Below are 17,599 nucleotides of genomic sequence, written 5' to 3'. Positions count from 1 at the left end.
ATTTCACCAGTCCAGAGACTACGGTGTGCTTGGCCCAGTCTGGGGGAGGCCCTAGTGAGGCCCAGGGCTCACCCTCTCCCCACGCTCACAGGCTCTCTGAGCTTAGTTCCTGTGTGCATGCAAGCTCAGTTGCTCAGTCGTGTCCTACTCTTTGTGACCCCATGGACTGTAGCCCACCAGGCTCCTCTGTCTGTGGGATTCTCCAGGCAACAATACTGGAGCGGGCTACCATTTCCTACTCCAGGGAATGGAACCAGAGTCTCTTGTGTCTCCTGCATTGGCAGGCAGATTCTTGATCACAGCGCCACCTGGGAAGCCGGTGGGAGGCCCTAAAGAATGCTTCGGAGGGTCCCAGGGGAAGAGGTATTCAGAGAGGGGCAATGTCCAGGTCCATTCAAAATGGTTCTCAATGAAAGAATTTTCTTGACAGGCTGCAGGAAACAGTCACTTTAGTACCACTGGTATGATGACTGGGGTTGGGGCCAGTTCAGGGGAGGTGACACCTTGAGGCCTGGAAGAAGGGTGGACTGTCCCAAAACACAAACCAGTGGGGGAGGACTTAGGACACGGGGTCATCATCGTCTGGTTGGGCTCCGTGGACATGGAGGGTGAGCCTCAGGGTGAATAAGATCTGTCGAGAGCGAAGGACCTGAGCCTGGAAAAGGAGCCTGGCCTGGGCGGGGGCCCCAAGATGTTCATGAACATCAGGAACGTCCTGGAGAGAACCCTCCACTTTTTAGGTTCCCCGAGGGTTCACGTTCCTGAGGGATAGATGATGGAGACAGAATGACACAGACAAGCAACTGGTTGGGATGTAGGAGGTGGAGAAGGCAAGGGGAAGACGCGGCTGGTCAGGGAGGACTCCTGCAGGGAGCAGGGTTGGGGGGAAGGGATGGGCCCAGGGGGTATCTGGGGGAACTCCAGGAGAGATGGCCCAGGAGACTCCAGGGCAGGGTGAACTTGAGAGACTGGAAAAGAGTGGGGGTGGGGTGGCGGGTTGGGGATGGACCTAGAGGAGGGGTGGGAGGTGAAGGAGGGATGGGAGCTGTGACACTCAGGCGCATATACACAAGGTGAGCTTCTCCAGAGAGCTGTGCATGGCCCTGGTTTCCTTCCCAGAATTCCCAGGCTCACCCATCAGGCAACAGGCTACACACCATCCCCCGGTAACCACAGTCCTCATCTATGCGGGGCCTTGGGGGGGCTCAGCCTTTTTGGATCCTCACAACTGCCTGTGGGGTGTCCTGCCCTCCATTCTGCTGCTGAAACAGCAGAGATTTTCGCTGGAAAGGGGAGCAGGTTTCTGGGTGGGGATGGAGAAGGCAGGAGGCCTACAATGCAGGGAGATGGAAACCCTCAGGGAAATTCACACTCCAGCTGCTTGCCAGCCTGAGGACAGGCGCTCTCAGCTGCTGTTACATCGACACACACACATGCATGCTGACACGCACGTGTGTACATGGACACACGCACAATCCCACCCTCACACTGAGACGCACACACTGGCAAACAGATAAACACCCACGATGACACACACAGAGACCAACACACTGTCACACTGCACACTCACACACACACACAATTGCCTCTCCAGTTGGTCTGAGCTATCTGCTCCAGAATGGCCATCTCTTTAGGTTGGAGCCTCCTCTGGGAAATCTTTGCATCTTCATATGATCCTCCAGGCTGCCCCCCAGCTGCCATTGTCGCCTAAAATCCTGAGAACTAAGGAAAGATTCCTTTAAAACTCACACTTCTGATTTTAGGCTGAAACAATATTTCGGAAATTCGAGTCTTCAGGCTCGTTCTGACGTGGGCTTGTGTTACCAGGCAGGCGGGGACAGGTAGGATGCTGAGGACCCTGCAAGAGGAGCTAGGGTTGGAGAGCAGGGGTTGTTGAGGAGGGGTTAGTCTGGGCAGATTCCATACCCGCCCCACCCTCCATGGCTGGGAGCAAACTCCACAAAGCAACAGCTGGCCAAGGGCTGACTGGGTCAAGGAATGGCTCTGAGAATCCCATCCACCCCTCACTACTCACTCTGCAACCCTCCCCAAGGGACTGTGAGCCTCAATTTCCCCATCTGTGCAATGGGTGTGATCCACCTTTTAGGGCTAATGCGAAGAGTTAAATGACACCCATATACCTATAAAGCTAAAAGCCCTGGAAGCCCAAGAAAATTAAGTTGTGGGGGGCGCGGGTAGGATGGTAAAAACTCGCAGCAGTGGCCTCTCAGGTGTAACAGGGCTGAAAATAACCGGCATTTTCCTTTTCTCTGCGGCTGAAGCCGCGCTTCCCATAGGACTGAGCCTGCTTATCAGTAGCAAAGCCACTCTCTCTGCCAGAAGGTGACTGTGGGGCTCGGCTCCCCCCTCCAGCCTTCAGCCCTATTCCCAGGGAGGAGAGCAGTGAATTCCCTCCTCCTGGTTCAGGTTTATACACCGCCCCCCCAAACCCCCAAACAATTTTGCATATATTTAAATCTTCTCCGCTGTTTCTAGGCTTGAGCTGCCCCCCACCCACCGCCCCCGAAAAAGGGAGAAAGAAATTACAAAAGCCCGTCATTTGTCTCCATCCCCGCACCCCATCTATCAGGGCCGCCGAGCCCGTCGCCTCGAATGATGCGCGCGCCCGGACGGCGCTTTAATGGGGCGCCGCGTGTGACTGTGCAGCCGGCCAGCATTTGCATACATATTAAACGGAGCAGTAAAAAATGCAGACATGCAAACCATTTGGACGGGCTCCTCGGCGAGCCTGCCAGGAAATCAATCTTCTAGTTTCTTAAAGGAAACCTGCTCGGGAGGAGGTGGTGAAGCCTTGCAGCCCGCCGGCCCTGGGAGGGGGGCGGCCAGCATCTGTCCATCTGTCTGCGGAGGCCAGTCGGTTGTTCAAGTCCTTCCCAGCCACGGACTTGATGGAGGCCACGGACTTAGTGGAGCTCTGACAGGGAGCCAGGGGGGCCGGGGACCAGAAGGCATCATCAATCGGTTTGAGAGTGGGTCCTGACTGGACCGGCTGTGTGCCCTGGAGTAAGAGGCTTGCCCTCTCTGAGCTCTCCTCACCCAGTGATAGTGATAATTTAGTGCAGCGCCTCCCCCACCCACAGGGGATGCTGGAGATTTTCCCCTCAATTCATGGTTCTGGGGCTTAATGGCTAACCCAAGGTGGCCCATCTCCTCTATGAAGAGCCTGGATCCCAAACCAGGTGTGGAAGAGATCCCCTAAGAGCACAGGTTCTGGAAGCCTGAGTTCCAAGTCAGGCTCCACCCCTTACAAGCTGTGTGACCTTGAGCAAATGCATCAACCTCTCTGTTCTCTTTTTTAGAAAAAGTGTGTGTGTGGGGGGACCAATATACTTCCTTCTTAGGTGTATTGTTGGAATAAAGTAGGTCGGCCATTGTCTGGCTCACAGTAGGACTTAGCTGCAGAGCAGAGTGTAGGAAGGTCCTTGGTATACTGGTGTGGTTTTTCAGGTGAAAATTCCTCGCTATGCCTGCATGGCTTGGCGGCCGCTTGTCCTACGAGCCTCCTCATCTCTAAACGCCGTGTTTGATTCTCACAGGAACTCCTAGCTCACACAGACCGCCCACCCTGCCCTCTGTAGAGGTGGGGTCCCAGGGGCTCCACTGCCCATTCCAGACAGATGTGGCCAAGACGGCAGCTCTGAGGGCTCTGAGCCCATCATCTGCTGGCCAATTGGGCAAAGCCCGGGGCCCGGCGGGGACACCCTGAGCTAGCCCCGAGCAGACTGAGTGTCTGTGGGACCAGAAAAGGCAAGCGGCCCAGAGTCTCCGCAGAACCAGAGCGGTCCTGCTGCTCCACCCACCCTCTCTCTGAATCCCGCTTTACAGATGAGGAAGCTGAGGCTCGGAAAGAGGTGCATGGCCACAAACTTGAAGGCAGTGGAAGCCGGGTTGAACTGGGTCTGAATGATGGCAGGGACCACCTCCCCAGAGGTCACTTGTAAATAACTGTCGACAGAAGGAGCTCTTTCTGCATTGTAAGAATGCTGCTGTCCCTAAAGAAGGTGTGTGCTTGTGGAGAAAGCCCAGTTTTGTGGGCTCAACATGCTATTCAGAACTCACGAAGCTTCTTCCTTGAAGGGAATTTGAGGAAGGAGTGGACTGGTTTTTTGTTTGTTTTGTTTTGGCTGTACTGAGCCTTCACTGCCCTGTGGCGGGTAGGACCTTAGTTCAGTGTAGGATCTTAATTCCCCTACGGGGGTTCAAACCCATGTCCCCTGCATTGGAAGGCAGAGTTACTACCAGGGGACCATGAAGGAAGTCCCAGGAATGGGTGGCTTTTGAGAACCAGCTTGAGTGTGGTGGGTGTTCATCCATTTCCGCCACACTCCTGGAGGGGACCAGTGTCCCCAGGACAGGCTGAGTACTGGACAGTGCTGGGACAGTGACAGGGATGGTGGGTGCACCCAGCCCAACAAGAGCCGCCCTCCTCTCTGAGACCCTAGCCCTGAGTGAAGAGCCAGGTTCGGGGCAGGAGAGGCCCGGCCTTCAGGTGGGACAGAGCCTCTGGGAATCAAAGCTTCCCGTCCGAGTGGCAAAGTGGCCTTCACATGGTGCTGAGTTGTAGCCTGCTACGATGGGAACAAAAAAGTCTGAATCCAGGGTGTGGCCCAGTTGGATGGTGGCGCCTGCCTGTGTGACCTTGGGCAAAAGCCTTACCCTCTCTGGGCCAGGGTGGCTGAGCTGACTGCACTCCTCTCTCTCTTTGGAAGATCCTCCTTTTCACCCCTGGCCTCCAGGCTCTCAGGGGCCTCTGTCCCTCTACCTCTCGCTGCAGGCCCCAGAGGACAGGCCGCCCCCACTGCCTGGCAGGCAGCGGGTGGAGGAAGCCGGCAGGGCGGGAAAAGGCAGGAGGGGCAGGAGTTACAGGAACCGGCTGGGCCTGGGCGATTGCTCAACTGGGGAGCCTGGCCCGGCCCGGCCTCCACAGGCCCCCACTTCCACCAGCCCTCCCTCCTAGCTCTGCATTGCAAACATTCCTCGCCAACCTCGGCTGCTGCAGCCCCGGAAGGGGGAACTGCCGCAGACACAGCACGAGGCCTCCAGAAACACTTAACCCCTTCCTCACTTCCAGGCAGAGCCCGCAGGCCGGAGGATGGGGCTGGGCCTGGGTTTCCAGACTCCGGCGTGACCCGCTCAGGTGCCCCGCCAGCAGCCCCGGTGGGCCCCAGGTTAGCAACCTGGATCAACAGGCCGTCTGTGGGATCACAGAGTGACCACTCAAGGACTTACTGGGCAAACGTTTCCAGAGTGTTCACTGGGTGCCCAGCACTGCACCTGGTATAAACAGGAAAATCCAATGGGGGGCACCCACAGAGCCCACCTCCTACTGGGGGGTGGAGTGCGGATCAGATTTTTTTTTTTTAGCTCATGACAGTGATGAGTGTGCTACAAAGGAAAAGTACAGGGTGAGCCTGACTGTGAACTGAAGTCGCTCAATTAGGCAGGGAGGGCTTCCTGGAAGAAGTGACATTTAGCAAGCAACAAGAAAAAGAGAAGGAGAGTGTGTCAGGCAAAAGGGTGTGAGGCTCCCGAGAGGGGAGTTTTCGTGGTTCAGTCTATGTGCCTGGAGGGCATAGGGTGAGGGGTCGAGAGCCCCTAGGTGGGAGAGCTAGGCCTTTGCCAGACCCCAAAAGGTTTGGGGTCACTTTCGAGCTTGGATTGTCTTCTAAGGGCAGTGAGAAGCCATGGAAAACCTTTACCTGGGGAATGACATGGTCAAGTTCAGTCTTAGGCACTAAGAATCCCATAGCTGAGAAATGAAGCCAGCACGGGTTTCAGATACAGATCAAATATACGCGAAGACCAGAATACCTGCAACTTACCAAAGTGCCACCAACAGGAGACATTTCAAATGGCAGCCTGGCAGCTGGGCCTGGCACCTGGTTCTCCTGGGGCCCAGGGGCCACTCTGAGCCCTGCCATCCCCAGTCCAGCCGGAGGCAGCCGGCTGAGGGGGCTCCTCCTCCCAGGACAGGATCCATCCCTCGCCCATCCCAGACGCCATTCTGCAGACAGCTGGAGCTTCATAAATGCAGCAATTTGTGTTGAAGTTGGGAGGAGCTGAGAGACCATCCAGGCCCACAGACTCCTCACTTCAGAGGCAGCAAGGGCTGGCCCTGGCTTCTACTGGGGGCCCAAATGCAGCTGGGCCTTGGGCCCGAGCTGGGGATGCTTGGGCACAGAGAGGCCGAGGGGGCACGCGTCCAAGATGCCCACAGCAAGTGACCAGAGAGGAGGCCAGCACATTCAGCCTGTCCATGACCTTGGCACCTCAAGATCTCTGTGGACCACCCCCTACCAACTAAAGCCCCTTCCTCTCCCCACCTTTCATGGGACCTCACAGAGGCTGAAAGAAACAGAGGTTCAAATCCAGGAGACTAGGAACTATTCGGAAAGGAGCGGTCACTAAACCTAGCTGATGGACTGCTCCACTCCTGTAGAGCTTGAAGAGTCAGGGGACAAAGTTAAGTTGGTGGGAAACTTCTGTATTGTTTTCGCTGTAGCTGAGTTTCCTTTTCTTTTTTCTTCTTCTTTTTAAAAATGAAGTGCTACTTAAATCATCAATATACCAGAGATGAAAATGGAGCTCTCTTGATTGGAAAGGAAGCGGGTGGCCTGGGACTTCCCCATGCACATCTACATAAGCTCTGTGTCCTCCTGGGAAACCCCAGGTTCCTAGAGTGGGCAGGCAGGCCCAGCCTGAGACTTTAGGGATGGGGAAACTGAGGGCCTGAGAGGCGGAGACACTTGTCTGGAGTCATACAGCCCTGAAGGATGGAGTCAAGGGCTGTCAGGCCGGCCTGAGCCAAAGACCTTCCACCAGGCCAGGCCCAGGCTGTGGGTCAGGAACTTGTATCCCCACTCTGGTTTCTGAGCATCTCTAAGCCTGGCCTGTTGGTTGGGGCAGCAAATTGAGCCAGAGCTCCCCAAATCCCACCTCAGCGGGGTGAGATTTCCGAGGGGGAAACACGCCCAGGACGCTCCCTCTGTTGAAATCATGCTGGGACAGGACAGGAAAGGGCTGGGCCAGCTCCATGCCCACACATGCCCCCAGCAGAAGCAAGGGCTGAGCTCCTTCCAGCCCCTGGGGTCGCCCATACAGGGGTCCCCAGCAGCAGAGACTATCTGCTCTGTGGCTCTCGGTCCATGCTCAGTCACAGGGCAAAGATCTTTCCAGGCAATGGCACTTCTACGAAGGCACTTCTTTGAACCTAGGGTGCCACCACCTTGGTGATCCACCATCAGCTTTGCCAGGATAAAGCATTCCAGAACCTTCTGAAGCCTTATCATAACCGGAGGAGTTGGCCATTATCACCCCATTTCACAGACGGGAGACAGGGCCGTGAAGTCACTTGCCTGGTCACAGAGTTAATAACAGACATGGTGACTCGAGCAACCAGTGCCTGCTCCTCACCACTAGGCCACCACCAGAGATGGGACCCTTTTTCCCAGCATGAGACTGGGGCAAAACCAAAGACCCCCTCGGCTCACCCTGACTCCTCATGTTCTTTGTATTTTAGAATTTTACCTGTTATTTTATTTATGGCTGCGCTGGGTCTTCATTGCTGCGTGATCTTCACTGCGGCAACAATGCGCTGCTCTGCCGTGGTGTGGGCTTCTCCCTGCGGTGGCCTCTCTTGTTGCAGAGCACAGCCTCTAAGGGGTGCGGGCTTCATACCTCAGTTGCAGCACGTGGGCTCAGTAGTTGCGGTGCATGGGGCTTAGTTGCTCTGCGGCATGTGAGATCTTCCCAGACCAGGGATCCAATTCGTGCCCCATGCAGTGGAGGGTCAATTCTTAACCACTGGACCACCAGGGAAGCCCCCCTCATATTGCTAATGCATACAAAATAAATATTTCATCTCACCTATTTACTGTATCTTTGGCATTTATCCATCCTGAGTTTACACCCCACTTCAGTCTTCCCCGACATGGGTTCACACGGGTCATGGAATTTTTCTGTGTCTCCAGGAGGCAAAGCTACTTGTGTCCTTGCAGCCATCACTGCCAAAACAAACAAAAATCTCACTTTATACATTTCATAAAAATGAGTGGCCTAACTTGGAAATATTGTGGAGCCGTCTCCTTGGGGACATGGATTGCACCGTGCCATGATGCTGTTGAGGCAGCAGGCATGGGGTGAGGACTCAACAAATGGGCCCGGATGATTGTTATTGCTGCTGTTCATGGGGGCTGGTGTAGCTGATAATTCCTAGTCTTTTCCTCCTTCACATCACAGGTTAGCAGGGTCACTTCTCAAAGTTACTAACTGGCACTAAATGGTAAGAAGCCAGTTGTGAGAATGAGGCAAGTTATCTGTCCTTGCGCCAGAGAGATGGTTACCATGGTAGTCGGCCTGCAAGATAGTCTCCAGATGATTTCCACCGCCTTCAGCCCTTCCCACAATGAGGAGGGCTGCCCCCGAGGGGCCAAGAGGACAGTGTGGAAAGGACCACACGTGCATTCCAAGGCACCGGGGCTTCAGTCTTTCTCGCTGGCATCCATCTAGGGGAAGCCATATAGTGAGGAAACTCAAGCAGCTCTGTGGAGGACTCCATGAGGGAAGAAACCAAGGCCTCCTGCCAACAGCCAGCCAGTGAGCACACCATCTTGGAAGCCAATATTGCAGCCCCAGTCAGATGAGAGCAGCCCCAGCTGATGTTTGGACTGAAACTTCAGTGGAGACCACAAACTGGGACCAGCCAGTTACGTTGTTCAGTTGCTGAGTCATGTCTGACTCTTCGCAACCCCATGGACTGCAGCACCGCAGGCTTCCCCTGCCCTTCACTATCTCCCAGAGTTTGCTCAAACTCATGTCCATTGAATTGGCGATGCCATCCAACCATTTCATCCTCTGTCGCCCCCTTCTCCTCCTGCCCAGTTATGGCACTTCTGAATTCCTGAGCCACAGACCCTTTGAGATAATAAATACCTATTGTTTTAAAGCGCTAAGTTAGGAGTGATTTCTTACACAGCAGTAGGTAACTGATACAGAAACAGAGGCCTTTAATTATGAGGGCTCTTCCTTGACTGGGTCCCCAAAGTGTGTTCCTTGGAATATTGACCCCAGGCTATAACCCCGGGAAAACCACCGTCTGTCAAGCAATGGCAGATTGTGGGCTTTCGTCTCTTATTTAAGATTCCCAGTACACCTTGGCATATTCAAGCAGACCCCTCTGGGCAAGGAGGCTGTTCCTCTGGAGTCTTGGTGCAACTCTGACATCATAGCTTCTTTGAGAAATACAGCTGAACTGCCACGGGAATAGGCTCTTACTGCACATTAGACAATTGCATCCAATATAAAAACAAAAAAACTTCCAGCCGGATATTCAGAGTGTGGCCGATGGTGTCCTATACAAAGACAAGATGGCCGGCCTCTCTGAGCTCCTCTTCAGGCTGAGGGGGCTGGTTTGCCCTGGGTGCCCTCTGGTCCCATCAGTGGTGCTGGTCAGGGCTCTGGGCCCATGTTTGGCCGTGAACCTCAGTGTATCTGGGGACCGCTGGGGCTTCAGATTTTGGTTCCTGCCCTCTGCAGCGCCAGCTCTCATCGCTCCGAAGCAACGGCCTTGAGCTCCCCACCCCTTGTGTTTGCCACATCCTCAATGACAATGCCTCAGAGTCGGATCCTTCTCGGCAGGAACACAGCCATGGTCTTAAAACACGCACCACTGGAAAATAACGTTTGATATAGAAAAAAAAAAATCATTTCGCAGGCAACTTTTTCAGAGCGAATCCACCCCCTTCAGCGAGGAAAAGCTGTGCTCAGAAAACCACATTCTTTCAAACCCCTGGGGCTGCGTGGGGGTGGGAACAGAGATCTTTCTACACGCTAGGAGGCAGAGGCTTTCTTCTGTTGAAAACGTAATTTTACCCTCATGTTGCTTCATCTTTCCCTGCATGGCCTTTCGAGGGGCTCGCGGGCCTTTCTGGAGCCACCGCTTCCAGACACCAAGCGGCCTGCCCTCTTCCCTCAGACCTTAGGCCTTGGTGTGCAGCCCTGGCTGCCCCCCGCCCCAGCCTCACCTGGGAGCCCTGCCTAGGCCTGCTCCGGCAGAATCTGCACTGGGACAAGGTTCCCAGGTGAATCCAGGCACATGAAAGATGGGGAGCGCCCAGCTGCACCCCAGAACCGCCATCTCAAGGCGCCCTCCGCCTGTCCGCTAATGGGCCGCCGAGCCCGCCTTCCTCACCCGGCTTCCAGGCTCCCATCACAGACGGCTTCTCAGAAGCCGCACTTCCGGACCCCCATCTCCACGTGCACGCTGCCCACCCCTGCATCACGCGCTCATCATGTCTGAAATTCAGCAAGAGGGCCACACACAGGGTGGGAAGTCAGGACCCCTGAACAAGCGGTAATGGCAACAAAGACTCCCAGCCTTTACAGAGCACTGCCAACCGAGGAGGGAAGCGGTGAGACCTAGAGGTTCAGAGAGGGACAGCCACCACCCCAAGATCACACAGCTGGCAAGTGGTAGAGTTAGAGCCACCAAGCTCTCCCCCGACACCCTGTGGCACGAAGCCTTCCCTATGAGAAAATGGGAGGGGCTGCAGGGAATATCAAGGGTTGCACCCCCCCACCCCAACTTAGCCCAGTGTTTCCCACTCTGGGGCTCCTTGGGGGACCCCCCGAGGCTTTCTGCAGCAGTGGTGGTGGGGGGGGAGTTCTGTGCTCTTTTGAAATCCCTGATGGTCACTACACCTTGACCAAGGGCCAGGCCACCACGGGGTCCATACAGCATTGCCTTTGTTTGCTTTGGATGGGATTTTATCAACCCACCATGCTGGTTCAGACTCTCCGGACCAATGGGAGTTGCAAGGCATTGGCATGGATGCCCTTGATTATCCTGAACAGAGGAAGCTTCTAGTACTTAACAAAGGCAGCTTTCTTGTTGGGCCAATGTGGGCCTGGAGACAGATAAGAACAGGAGGAGCTTTTCTGGTGGGAATGGAGAGAGGAATTAGCTTAGAAATTTGAGTTACTGAAGGGAGAGGATTTGTCACCAGGATTTTCGGCAGCGGCAGGCGCTTTCTTCTATTTTCTCTAAATCAAAGTTGGTGCTGCCCCACTCCCACCCAGCCCGGCTGGCGTTGGTGGAGGCAGAGGCAGCCCCGATGGGCAGGGCTGAGCCGTTCAGGCTCACTGCCCAGGTCTTCACGAGATGCCCTCCTGCCACGCTCTCCATGGAAGCAGACCTTGAAGACGATGGGTCCTGTTCACGGGAAGCCAGCCACAGACAAACCTTGAGTTTCTTGCAGAAACCTGCAGCAAGATGGGCGTGGGCTTCTGTGTGCGGTTTGCACGCCGCCCTGCACCTCTCTCCCCATCTCGGCTTGTCCGAGGGCACGTGTGGAGCTGGAGTGGTACCTCCTTTGCTCCTCCCGGGCAGACCCTTCCCCTCTGCCCCCCACCTCCACCCCACACCCACGGGAGGTGCCAGACCCTGGAGGTTCTGGTCAGGAGTGCTCAGAGGTTAACGGCGGCCAGCAGCTCTAAAGTCCGAAGGATACAGGTGGGTTGTGATCAGTCTGAGCAACTGACAACTTCACTTCACAGCCCCAGCCACGCACTTCCTCTGTCTGGAGAAACCCTGTTGGAGTGGGGACCCCAGATTCTTGACCACTGGAAGCTGACCTTCCAGGAGAGACTCGAAGTCCCCTTTGGATGGAGCAGGGAAGGGCACAGTCGTTTCTTTAAAAATGATTCCCGTGGGTCTGAGTAGCAGGAACTGGAGCCCCCTGTCCAGAGACCCGGTGATCATGGACTAGAAAATCCCAGTGAAGGACAAGCCAGCTGGGCTTCAAATATGACTCAGTTCAGTTCATTCACTCAGTTGTGTCCAACTCTTTGCGACCCCATGAACTGCAGCACGCCAGGCCTCCCTGTCCATCACCAACTCCCTGAGTTCACTCAGACTCACGTCCATCGAGTCAGTGATGCCATCCAGCCATCTCATCCTCTGTCATCCCTTTCTCCTCCTGCCCCCAATCCCTCCCAGCATCAGAGTCTTTTCCAATGAGTCAACTCTTTGCATGAGGTGGCCAAAGTATTGGAGTTTCAGCTTTAGCATCATTCCTTCCAAAGAAATCCCAGGGCTGATCTCCTTCAGAAAGGACTGGTTGGATCTCCTTGCAGTCCAAGGGACTTAAGAGTCTTCTCCAACACCACAGTTCAAAACCATCAATTCTTCGGCGCTCAGCCTTCTTCACAGTCCAACTCTCACATCCATACATGACCACAGGAAAAACCATAGCCTTGACTAGACGGACCTTTGTTGGCAAAGTAATGTCTCTGCTTTTGAATATGCTATCTAGGTTGGTCATAACTTTCCTTCCAAGGAGTAAGCGTCTTTTAATTTCATGGCTGCCATCACCATCTGCAGTGATTTTGGAGCCCAGAAAAATAAAGTCTGACACTGTTTCCACTGTTCCCCCATCTATTTCCCATGAAGTGATAGGACCAGATGCCATGATCTTCGTTTTCTGAATGTTGAGCTTTAAGCTAACGTTTTCACTCTCCACTTTCACCTTCATTAAGAGGCTTTTTAGTTCCTCTTCACTTTCTGCCATAAGGGTGGTGTCATCTGCATATCTGAGGTTATTGGTATTTCTCCCGGCAAGGAGGAACTCGTTTTGAGGTATAAGCATAACGCACCATCCGTCGGCCACGGAGAAGGGCTGGAACCGGTGTCAGTGCACCAACCAGGGGACTTTCCCTTTGTTTGGCTGCTCCAGGTGATATCTTAGGTCCACAACCAGTGATGGAAACCATGCTCCATGCAGTGGAAGCGTGGAGTCAACTGCGGGACCCCCAGGGATGTCTCCCAGGGCACTTTTTTAAAGCAAGTTCCTTCTGGGGTCTTTTCTGGTGCTCCTTTATGAGATGGATCAGCTATGTAGCCTTGGGTGGCCCCTCTTACACCACATGCTTCACTGGTCTGTCCACGTGTCCCCCTCTCCTAGGAGATGTAGCTCCCCTCAGGCAGGGGCACCCCAGGTTGGTCTTTGTGCCCTGAGAGCGCCCTTCGGGCCCTGCTGTCAGGACTCACATTTCTGTTCATCGGTAGAACAGAGCGCCCGGCTCCAAAGCCAGGCTCTTCAGTTTCTCAGTGTGGAACCTTAAGCACGTCAGGTCCCCTCTCTGTGCCTGCCTCTTCTCTCCGGAAATGGCAATCCTGGTCCCTGGCATTTCATGGTTGCTGTGAGGACGGCCTGAGCAAGGACATGCCCACAGAGGGGGTTACCACTCTCCAGATCAACTCTGATGCAAGGCTGGGCACACAGCAGTGACTCAGGGACTGTTTGGTGTTCAGATTTTTTTTAAAACTAACATTTCTTTTTTCCCCCCCTAAATTTTATTTCTCTATTTTTGGCTGCGCTGGGTCTTGGTTGCTGCACAAGGGCTTTCTCTAGTTGCAGCGAAACTCACTAGTTTTGGTGCTCAGGCGTCTCCTTGCGTTGGCTTCTCTTGTTTCAGAGCACGGGGCTCCAGAGTGCACACGCTTCAGTAGTTCTGCCTCACAGCTTAGTTACCCTGAGGTATGTGGGATCTTCCTGGACCAGGGATGGAACCCTTGTCCGGTGCATTGGCAGCAGATTCTTAACCACCTGGGAAGCCCTAAACTAACATTTCTTAAAGTACAAGGATAAACATAGTCTACAACTTGTGGAGAATGTGATTTTTTTGCAAAAGAGAAAACTTGGGACTTCCCTGGTGGTCCAGTGGTTAAGACTCTGTGCTTCCAGTGCAGGGGGTGCAGGTTTGATCCCTGGCCAGGGAAGTAGGATCCCATATGCAGTGCAGTGCAGCCCCAAAATAAATAAAAGAAAACTTGACCTCTTTTTCTCCCACTGACAGCCAGCATTCAAGATAGATATTCCCCACGCATATCTCCCTTTTACAAGAGTCAGTCAAGGCTCAGAGAGGCCAAATGAGGTTCCCAGGATCACTCAGTGACAGAATCAAGCTCTTAGCCAAGAGCGTCTTGGATTTATAACCCCTGGCCTCCCCGTGGGACTTAAACCCCTCAGAACCAGGGGCCCCCTCCCAGAGAGGAGCAGCAAAGATCAAGTGCACCTATGAATTAAGCAGGCCGAGAATCACACAGTAAAGTCATTCCCACTTAAAAGATCTCTCGAGTGGGAACCAATGTGACCAGGAAGGAAAATCTGAATCACGTCCCACCCAGAACACTGGGCAATTCCAGCAGAATACAGCTTCCCCAAGCCTGAGCTAACTCGGGCCACCTTCCATCCAATTCCCTGGGAACCAAGCAATAGGTGCGGAGGGGGCAGATTCAAGTCAGAAGCCTCTTGGGGTTTAGTACAAGAGCAGAGACCAGGGGGCAGGGGGTGGGGGGGGGGGGGACTCGTGCTCTGTGGCTTTCTTGAGGCAGGGGGTTTTCAAGAGGGTCTTTCAAGCTGCCATGTAAGTTGGTGATTCTGGGCTCTCAAGCCACAGAAACCTAGGCTTCCCTCCTGGCAAGCTATGTGACCTCTCTGACCCTCAGTCTCTTCATCTGAAATGTGTCCAGCCAAGCTTTAATGTCCAGCTTCTCCTTGAGGAGCTGGTGCTGGGTACTGGGGACTCAGCAATGAATGGGAGAGACCAGACTGGGGCCTTCACCAAGCTCACTGCCTCACAGGGGTGTGGAGACAAACAAGTTGAGGTATCAGCTATAAGGGAATACCCCGAGGATGAGAGTCAACTCTCTCTCAAGCTGGTGGTGAGGGGGCAGAGCGCGCATCCAATCAAGGCTGAGCCCGGCACTGAGCCCATGGTGAGCGCTCAGTCCGTGAAAATGGCTTTAGTTGCTGCTGTGGCGACTATTATTACCGTAACCTGAATAAAACTGGGCTGCCTTGGGGCCCAGTCTCGTCACAATGTTATGTTCAAAAGCAATATCAGCCTGACATCCCCAAATCATTGCAAAGCAGTTTAAATCTTCCTTACGATCTCTCAGAGACACCAAAGGCGAATTCCTTTGCACACCACACAAAAAAGCGTTCTCAAGACTCTCCATGACAATGTGTCTGCCTAGAAGGTCTCATGGCAGTTGCTCCAGAAACATCTCCGTTGCCCGCACCTCTCTGTCATCCTTCTCAGAGAGGCGGGGGCCGTTGGGTTTGGCCGCAGGAGAAGGGGGATGGGGTGCGTCCAGGCTCTGCCCTCACTGGCCATGGGGCTGCAGTTTGCTCATGCGCAACATGCGGGTAACAACAGCGCTGCTTCCAACGAGGTATGGTGGGGACTCAGTGAGATGGTCGGACGGCATCATCAACTCAACGGACATGAGTTTGAGCAAACTCCGGGAGATGGTAAAGGACAGGGAAGTCTGGAGCGCTGTAATCCATGGGGTCGCGAAGAGTTGGACATGACTGAGCGACTGAACAACAGATACAATGGCTTCAGGGATGGAGGAACCTGGTGGGCTGCCGTCTATGGGGTCGCACAGAGTCGGACACGACTGAAGTGACTTAGCATAGCATAAGGTGTTGAGGATGGGCAGGTATAGCTGGGTGACCCCTTCTCCTGCCTTCCCGACCTGCCCTTTGCATCTCATCATTGATAGGAGCTCCAGCAGGGTCTCCTGTAGTCAGTCTGTGCTTTCTAGGGCCTAGCATCCAGTGGCAGCCGCTCCGCCCACCACAGGGAAAGGGTCAGTGCCCAGCAGGTACAGAGGCTCCCACCATCTGAGGCCATTGCTTGCCGGAAGCCTGGGCAGTGTGGCCCAAGCTGGCTTCTCCTCTTCCTCCTATATCAGGGATCTGGTATCTGTCTTCTCAAGGGACTCTGGGCCAGGCCCTTGCCAGGCATGCGGTTCCTGCCCCCATAGGGCTCACAGACCCAGACAATCAGGGCCTGACTTCAAGGGAGACACCCAGAGCTGCAGGAGAGGACCAGCTGGAACATCAGGGAGGGCTTCCTGGAGGAGGCAGCATGGAAAGGAAGGCCACACCCAGGCAAAGGCCTGGAAGGAAGAAAGTGGTGGGTTCTAGAAGCTACAAAAAATTCTCACCCACATGTCCCGACAGGTACAGTTTGCTGAGCTCTGTCACCTACACCATGTCACTTGGCGCTCTCCTCCCTCAGATCCCAGAGGACAGAGGGCAAGAACTCTCACTCCCAATTCACAGAGTGGGAGACAAGTACGAGAGAGAAAGAGACAATTCCTAGCCGGGACTAGAGCCCACATGGCCTGTCTTCTGGCTCAGGTGAGAAAGTTAAGGTGCAAGACTGGGCACTGAGCATCCCTAGCATCTCCCTGTGGTCATCACCCCCATTTTACAGATGAAGAAACGGAGGCTCGGTGAGACCACAACGTCCCTCCAGTCCTGCTCTTTCTGTGCATCTCTGGGGACCTAGGACAAGCCTGGGGTGCCCAGATGCCCTCACCAGATGGGGCATAAGCAGGCAGGAACACGGGTAGTACGGGGTGATGGAAGGAAGGGAGCCAGGATGGGCTTGCAAATCAACACCAGGCTGGGGAAGGCGGAGGAATGTGGGTCGGGATGGGGTGAACCCTACATGGGAGGCCAGTCTGGAAAGGGCCCAGAGCCCTAGGCAGACCACCCCGCAAGCACCGGAGGTGAGACCCTGACTTCCCGGAAGACACCACCCCCCAGCTGGGCGGGGTGAAGGACCACTGCCTCCTGGCTTGCCCAATCAAACGCACTCCCAGTCCGATGGGGGAGGCGGCCAGGGTGGAGGGCTCCCACGGCCTTCCTGGGGGAGCCCCCCGGGACCTGCCCAGGACTCGGCCGCCCACCGCCCACTGCCCACCCCCAGCCTCAATAGCCCCGACGCCCGGCGTCCTCCCCTCGGCTTTCGGTGGCTCCAGAATTTAAAGGTTAAATCCTAACCTCGTCTCAGCAGTTTCTCCCGGCTTTGCCTACCCAGCGCCAGTTGCTGGTAATTATATGCATCTCCGAGCAGCCAATCAGCTGTCAGACTGACAGATACTGATCTTTTCGTTTTATTTTTAGCTCTGTGCTTCCCCCTCTAGTTGCAAAAAAAAATTCTGTTTGTTCTGTGTGTGGCTGCTTGACTCCCAGCTCTGCACCCGGCTCTCATCTCCGCCAGCTAGGCGGGAGCAGGAAGCCGGAGGGGCTGGAGCCCCCTGCCCCTCCAGAGACAGCGGTGCGGTGGGGTGTGGGGCGCGGGGTGGGGGCAGGCAGCGAGAAATGCACCCTTTGTCCCCCCGCCCCTCTCCAGCTGCAGACCCTGGGCTGAAATGGGGAGGGAAGGCTGGTGCTGCCCAGAGGCGCCTTTGGAGGCCGAGGGAGCGAGAGAGGAGCTGGACTTGGCGTGGGAGGGGAGCAGGTCCTCACCTACAGGCTGGAGGTTGGGGGAGAGACAGAGACGGAGAGATGTCTCTGCAGAGGCAGAGACGACTCTAGACTGAGAACAAGGCAGAAACGGGAGTGGAAGGGGAAAGACCAGCCCTTGCGCCCTGGAAATATCCGCCCCCCACCCCCGAAATGAACAGAAGGGGACAGGGATGTCAGCCCAAGGAGCCCTGGAAGGGAGTCAGGTGGGGGTCTTCCCAGCCGGGCCTGCAGGACCCAGGCGCGGCCCCTTC

The 17,599-nt window shown here is 55.0% G+C and overlaps 1 long non-coding RNA gene across 1 annotated transcript; it reads right to left on the bottom strand.

Annotated features, from left to right (window-relative positions):
- Positions 1 to 432: 432 nt before the first annotated feature.
- Positions 433 to 16,918, bottom strand: LOC113901730. Its single transcript, XR_003513516.1, has 2 exons — positions 16,881 to 16,918; positions 433 to 9,688 (listed from the first exon to the last, which is right to left on the bottom strand). It is a non-coding gene; the product is annotated as an uncharacterized LOC113901730 (long non-coding RNA).
- Positions 16,919 to 17,599: the final 681 nt, after the last annotated feature.

Source organism: Bos indicus x Bos taurus, chromosome 11 (genome assembly GCF_003369695.1).
Source record: "Bos indicus x Bos taurus breed Angus x Brahman F1 hybrid chromosome 11, Bos_hybrid_MaternalHap_v2.0, whole genome shotgun sequence".
NCBI classification, from domain to species: Eukaryota; Metazoa; Chordata; class Mammalia; order Artiodactyla; family Bovidae; genus Bos; species Bos indicus x Bos taurus.
This window is presented reverse-complemented; position numbering and strand designations above follow the sequence as displayed.